This window comes from Equus caballus, chromosome 16 (genome assembly GCF_041296265.1).
Source record: "Equus caballus isolate H_3958 breed thoroughbred chromosome 16, TB-T2T, whole genome shotgun sequence".
Taxonomy (NCBI): Eukaryota; Metazoa; Chordata; class Mammalia; order Perissodactyla; family Equidae; genus Equus; species Equus caballus.
This window is the reverse complement of record NC_091699.1, coordinates 88,457,372-88,464,782: the sequence shown is the minus strand read 5'-3', so window position 1 is coordinate 88,464,782 and position 7,411 is coordinate 88,457,372. Positions and strand designations below refer to the sequence as shown.

At 45.2% G+C, this 7,411-nt stretch overlaps 1 long non-coding RNA gene across 1 annotated transcript; it reads right to left on the bottom strand.

The window, feature by feature from the left end:
• Window positions 1–521: 521 nt before the first annotated feature.
• On the bottom strand, window positions 522–6,678 carry LOC102148858 (uncharacterized). The gene is made up of 6 exons (XR_011427379.1): window positions 6,543–6,678; window positions 5,893–6,078; window positions 4,501–5,457; window positions 3,563–3,671; window positions 1,299–1,510; window positions 522–886 (listed from the first exon to the last, which is right to left on the bottom strand). It is a non-coding gene; the product is annotated as an uncharacterized lncRNA (long non-coding RNA).
• Window positions 6,679–7,411: the final 733 nt, after the last annotated feature.

Genomic DNA, 7,411 nt, shown 5'->3' with positions numbered 1-7,411 from the left:
ATGTGGTATATATATACAATGGAATACTACTCAGCCATAAAAAGACAAAATCTTGCCTTTGCAACAAGATGGATGGACCTTGAGGGTATCATGTTAAGCGAAATAAGCCAGATAGAGAAAGACAAACACTGTAAGATTTCACTCATATGTGAAAGATAAACAAATACATGGATAAAGAGAACAGATTAGTGGTTACCAGAAGGGAATGGGGTGGGGAGAGGGCGAAAGGGATAAAGGGGCACATATGTATAGTGATGGATAAAAGCTAGACTATTGGGAGTGAACAAGATGCAGTCTATACAGAAACTGAAATACAACAATGTGCACCTGAAATTACCCAATGTTTTAAACAATGTGACCTCAATAAAATAATTAAATACAAAAAAATTCTGTGCTTTGAGAGGGTTTAGGGCTTCATCAGTTATACTAATCTCTGCCATTCCCCTCAGGATGCTATATTGCTTTTAATTTACAGTTGTTTAAGCTACTTGTTACTGAATAACAAATAACCACAAAACGTGGGGGATTAAAACAGCTACCATTTTATTACTTAGAACCAACGCGTGGGTTCACAGGGCTGAACTGGATCGTTCTTCTGCTGGTCTTGCTTGGAGTCTCTCAAGCAGATGCAGTCAGATGGCAGGAATGTCCAAGACAGCTTCACTCATGTGGTGGGCACATTAGCAGGGAGGGCTGGCAGGCTGGGGCCTCTCTTTCCGTGTCGTCTCTTCATGTGGCTACCTAGAGCTTCTTTCCATGGCTAACAGATCCCCAGAGCAAGCACTCCAAGAAGACAAGCCACCACGTGCAGACTCTTCTCAGCCTTTGCTTGCATCATGCCTGCCCACATCCATTTTCCCAAGCTCAGAGTCGATGCTGGAGGGGACTACACATAGGTGTGACTATTGGAAGGTGTGGCTCATTGAGGGCCAACAAAGTAATAGCCCATGTGACCATTAGGAGGAGAGCAGTTCCAAAGGCTTCCACTTGGCTTTTTCCTCACAATATCCCTTAGCTTAGAAGCCAAGGAATAAAACGGCAGTTCTACAAACTACCAAGTATGTCTGTTCCAGGGAAACGACCTCTGGATGCTTCCGTGGACTCAATGGACTATGTATGTTGGACCTAGGCTGTCTAAGAGGGAGGGACCCCGGGTATCAAGGTCAACTGAGACTCTGCTGCCAACTCTGTTTGAAATATTTGGGTGTGCAGTTACCAGAGTAACTTCATCCAGTTACCTGAGTACCATTGGAGGCCCTTTGGGGAATTATTATCCGAGGAATTATTATCATATTTACCTGCGTGGTGTTGCAAGTTCCTTCGTCCTGGAGAATCTGCCTTTCCTTCAGTCAACAGGTTCTGTCCAAAAACTGGCTCAAGTCTGGAAACTGGACAAGGGCCTTCATGAACTTTTATTGGAGTAGTTCCCTCGACCTCCTCATGGTCTAGCTTTGACGTCTTTTGATTGGATGGGCTGAGCCATCCTTTGTTGGCTGCCCGTCGATCTCACCTGTAGAGACACTACATTTTACTAACCATCTCCATAGCTCTCAGTGGCTCAGGGTTTCTGGCTGCCACTTCGACCTGTGCCGTTCATTACGATAACTGTGCCCTCCTTGCTTTTGATAGTTAAGTACCACCGCCTGGATCCTATCAGCCCCATTGCTATCACCGAACTCGGTCCTGGAACAGCATCACCTACTTTCAGCCGTGCCCTTCAGAGCACAGCCAACACTGAACCATTCCGTGATGCTAGTGTCCTTCCTGCTCATTACTTATTGTTTGTTAAATGGATGGTTCTTCTGGCCTTCCCATGGAACATAGTTAGTTGGTATATTTTTTTGTCCTTACTTCGTATTTTCTCTCTAGCATGCCCACTTCTCAGCCTTTGATCCCTTCTCCCAACTACCACACAGTTCTGGCATTTCTACTTCACTTAGCGTAGACCATCACTTTCTCCAAGCTTCCAAGGGCAGTGTGTTAGCAGCGTGTTAGCATCCTCCCCTGGGGTCCGTGCCAAAGTGTTAAATCATATATCCTGTGAGAGTGTTCCCATTTCAATAAACCCTCCTTTAACCAACTGTGTACTTCCCCTTCACCAACAGCCCCAACTGATCCTGACTCCCGTTCATACTCTTCCAGCTCTGGTACCACATGTTGGCCAGGTATTCTTGCTACCTTTCCTCCCTTAGTAGGCCCGGACTTCTCCGGCCAGGTTATATGGTAGAAAGGATAACCATGTAGAGATAGATCCTGGGGGTAGACGGGATTGGTGACGTCTTTTTCAAGGCAAAAATCTTTGCCTTGTCTTCAAGAAAGGGGTGCACCAGTCTTTAATAGTGAGGACTGTGGCCATTTCTGCAGGCTCAGAAAGTTCAGGAGACTCAAGGGATAAAGAGTGTCGATTACACTAACTCAAGTGATCCCATCCCAAGTCTAAGAGTCCCACACCTTTCTCATCAGGACTCTGACCTTAGGGCAGGAGATTTGCCAGGTTTGAGAATTCAACCTCTTCCAGAGCTGCGTCGACATTATAATTAAATCCTAGACTTGATGCTGAGCATTTTCTGCCCTTTGGCTGCTGGAAATGAGAGTCTCTTTATATGTTGCAAGGAGGCCCTCTGCTTTTCACACTTCACCTTAAATTGGTGTTTAATCACCTTCAGACTTTCGTTTTTCTCAATGCCTTGATATCCCCTGACAATTGCCATCCAATTCACAATCTTAAAAATTTTTACTTGCTCTGAACCTCTAAAGCGCTGAACATTACATCTGCCAGTGAATTCCCTTTCACTGGTATCCCATCTCAGTTCACCCCCAGAGAAATTTTAGCAACTGCACCATCCCACCATCATGGGGCTACTAACAATGATGGAGTCCTCATGGCCACCTGGTCAGTGGCATCATCCCCCAGGGTCCAAAATCCTAATTTGGATTCTGCTTTGTAGGACTATGCCTGGCACTAGCCTTTGTAGGTGGACTCCCTGAAAACAAAGTCCAGGGTGGAGGTTTACTGGGGTGTCTTGTTGGAAAGAACCCCTGTAAGCAAGTGAGGGAAGCAGAATGGAGCACAAGGGAGAGCTGAAGTGTGATACAGTGGCAACAAAGATCTAAGCCTATTTCACGGGGAGCTCTAAAGCTGGAATGGCTATTGAGGCAAGCGGATAGGGCACCTGTACCACCACGCCAACCTGTCCTTGGGGCGAGGCAGCTCCCTCTGTCCAAGGACAGTTTCTGAGGGAGGACTTTGCTATGAGCCATCAGCAGACAACGTGCCTCCCCACTGGAGGAACGAGGGCCAGTGGGGAGGGCTCTTCGCAGCATCCCCCATACAGCCCAAGGAAGAGAGTTTACTACACAAAACGCATCGTCTAAATGCACTCGTTAATAATAATGCGATACTAGGAAAGCATAACTGTGTTCTGATTCTACTTAAAGACCTGGCCAATACCCAATAATGGCAGGACAGTGAGAAAGACGACAAATATCAAAAGGCTCACAATCCTAAAATCCTGTGACTAAAGAGAAAAATAAATTAAACCACCCAGTCAGGGCCATCAACCTGGGTTGTGGTTAAACTCATCTTGAACTTAAAAAACAGGTTCCACGTCTGGACCAAGAATCCACCGGTGCATCCCAGAACTGCCGTCTAAGTTGGTCTGGTAAAATTACTGCGAAGCAAGAGGGAGAATGAGGAAACAGATGTGGCTAGAAATAATCCAACACTGAAATCAACCGTGTAAGTGTTAAGAACAAGGTCTGCAATCATTGTGATACTGTGTGTGTTTTATCTCCTTCTTAGGTTATTCAGAGCATTTAAGAGAATCTGATACATTGGACTTGTGAAAATTAACTGTTTAGAAGGGTTTAATCTGGGCCAGCCTCCGTGACCTAGTGGCTAAACTCTGCGTGTTCCACTTTGGCACCCCAGGTTCAGTTTCTAGGTGCAGACCCACACCACTCTGTTAGCAGCCATGCTGTGCTGGCAGCCCACATACTAAAAGATAGAGGAAGATTGGCACGGATGTTAGCTCAGGGCATATCTTCCTCAGCAAAAAAAAAAAAAAGGGAGAGAGAGAGAGAGTTTAATCAAATAAGTTCCTAAGTTTTGGGGGGAAAATATCTTCTCAAACTCCTAAATTTTGACTTCTTAGCTGTGTTAAGCAGTGTATAAATATTTAGCGGAATATTATTTAATCATTAAAGAAATGCTTATTGTTTCATAAAGTCCGAAAAGTTAATAAATTGAGCATCAAAGAAAAGATAGATAGTAGCAAGCATTCCTCTCCAGGTGAAGAAGCCCTTCAGACAGTAAATAATAGTATCAACAGAGACGATATCAGAAATGTGAAATTGCTTACCCCAGGCTTGGCACAGAACACATACTTGATATATGTTGATATTGTTTTAACTATAAAATCCCCATATTCAAAAGACGGTACCAACCAAAAACAGTTCAAAGCTAAATATAAGTCATCGAGTGTTCTCCACAGCTTTTACCTTTTCATATCTATCTTCTCCCATTCGCCAGACAATTGTGGGCTGACTCCACATGCAAATCTTTATGGAATTCTCTGTGTTGGCCATAATATAGGAGGCGCTCTTTCTCTGGTTCTCCAGCAACTCCTTCCATCCTTTGTTCTTCCTGGAAGGCAGCAGATGGAGCGAGTTCCAGGGTCCCAGCGAGTGTCAGCTGGAATTGGTAATTATTTGAGACTTTATGCAAGTCACTTCCACCAAAAAGGCTGCTCTACTTCCAGAGTGGAAGAGAATCAGAAAAATCAAAACAGATTCAGATTTATTTTTGTGTGGCACAATAAACAAGACACTGGACTACTAACACTTCAGAGACACCGAGAACCAGGCGAAGATTCTGAACCTTCCCAGATGTGTGTTTAAGTACTCGGGCTTCCAAATGCATGCTGTACACTCCACACCACTCTCCTGGAAGGATTAAAACAAACCCCAACGAGTGTGTTCCCTTTTCTTTGTAAAGCATTTAAGCTCTGCTCCTGTGGTGCAGTGGGAGCCCTCTGTCCCCGGACTGCTAACCTCTCTTGGAAGTTTTCAAACCTCAAGTAAACGTGGATTTAAAGATGTGAGAGCTTCCTGGCTCCATTCAAAGACACTTTGATGTCAAAAAGAGGGAGCGCACAATGCCCACTCTCTTCTCACGGATTTGTTTGTGTTTTTGGTTTTTTTTCAGACTCTTCGTTTCCTTTTCATTTTGTGTTGAGTTAGTATTTACTTTTCAAGTCACTTTCCTGAGCCAGCTTGTCAGCAAACATCAGCCAAGTCGGCCTGGGGCTGCTCTAGGAGCCAGAGTCCCTGGGGGCCCAGGCAGCACCTGACCGCCAGCTTTCAGCATTTCCTCCTTCCCAGCAGATCCACAAAACACAAAGACCATCTCCTGGAGAAAGAATCTTCTTGTCCTCCAAGGTGGCTTTCCATCAGACACTATGAGGGAGAGGAAAAATCTCTGGTCCCCAGAGGCCTGGATTCCAGTGCCAGTGCTGCCACAAGCTGGCTGTGTGACCTCAGGCAAGTCACCTTCCCTTTCTGTGTCTGAGTCCTCGTTGGTAAAATGAAGGCACAGGATTAGATAATGTACAAGTCTGAATCTTTTATTGTCAGCATTTAGAATTGACAGCTTTTAACCTCACCCTTCCCTCTTCCTGTTCTGCCCCACCTCTGGCAAAGCCCAGGTGTGCCCTCAGGGAGGTTCAAGTCACTCACGCTCTGCCAGCACGCGGGAACCCTCACCCTGTCCCACCCCCTACCACCAGAAAAATCCCAAGCCAATCTCCTTTCCCTGCTCCCTCAGGCTCTTTTTGGACCTGCCTGGGATGGACTCTGCTCTCCCCCGAAAGCCTCATTGCATGAGTAACAAACCTTTTCATCTCCTCTTGATATGTGACATAATCAGTCTCGACATCTGAGCCAAATTTTGGGTTGAGGTCCATCCAGTTTCTACAGGGTGGTCACAATAGACAATCTCTGAGATCCTCATTCGGTGACAGCACTGTCCAGAAGTGTAACGCAGGCTGCATACGGAAACTGAAAGTTTCTAGTACCCACCTTAAAAAGGTAAAAAGAAACAGATGAAATCAGTTTTAATAATATAGTTTATTTAACCCAATATCTCAAATATTATCATTTCAACATTTAATGAATGAAAAAAGTATTAGTGAGCTGTTTTAATGTTACTTTTTTCTGCACTAGTTCTTCAGAATCTGACGAGCGTTTGCACTACACCACATCACCATTTGGACCAGCCACATTTCAAGCGCTCAAAACCCACAGCGGGCGAGCGGCTACTGTTTTGGACAATAGCTGTGATGAGATCCCAGGGCAGGCCCTAGACTCCTGAAACTGTCGTCCTTATAAAAAGTGTTACTGTATTCATCAAAACTGGGATGTCATTGGTTACAAGATGTGCTCTTATTTCCTAGACGCCAAAGAAACAATTGTATTTATAAATGACATAAACTGTCAAATGAATTCAAACATCAGAGATCTTTAAATGTGGAAAAAGTCTGTACCTTAGAAGGGATTAAATAAAGAAAACTCTCTATACACCGTAGTTTCCCCTGAAGGCCTGAGCCCAGGCAAAGCTGGGAGGTGAGGAAGTCAAGGTCTTTGGCGCGATCACCCATTTCCTGCGAGATCCTCTCTCCCTTGCCCCTCGATACTTCCTTCTGTCAATCTTTGCTTTAATTATCATTCAGGGACGGGGAAGTGCTCATTGATGCGCTCTCAGTGCGTTGTAGGAATCCTTGACAGGACACTTGTGTTTTCAAAGAGGACGTCTAAATGAGACGGTCACTGAGCCCTGTGGATGCTGTGAGCTGATCCAATCTTTCCAACAACACTGCGACTTAAGCATTATTTTCATTTCCAAAGGCAAAAAAAAAAAAAAGCAGACAAAAAAGAGAGGTTACGTAACTCTCTCAATGTCGAACAGCATCTAAATGGCAAGATCAGCTTTCACACCTGGATCTGTCTGATTTAAGAGCTCAGGTCTTTTCTCTCTAACTAGAAGGAGGAGGAAAAAAGGCAGGATGATAGGAGGACCCCAGAAGGCAACCACTTACCTACTCCCCTTCCTAATAAGACCCCTTACCCCTCCACGAAGGCCTAAAGGTTGAACGGACAGCGGCCTCCTCCACCAGGAACACCATCAAACGTCAGCTCCAGCCACGGTATTTGGCCACCGCTGATGATTCAGCAGGTTTCCTTTGTAAGACGGCAAGAAGCACTTGGAACTGACAATCCCCTAAAAAAAAAAAATGCACCACCCTGAGCTCCAGGGGAATGCCTCAGTGAACAGATGCAAGCACGCAAAGAAAAGAAAGGGCTGCATGTGCATCTTCGGTGGTGAGCCTGCACAGCTGAGCGGTCACGGCCCATC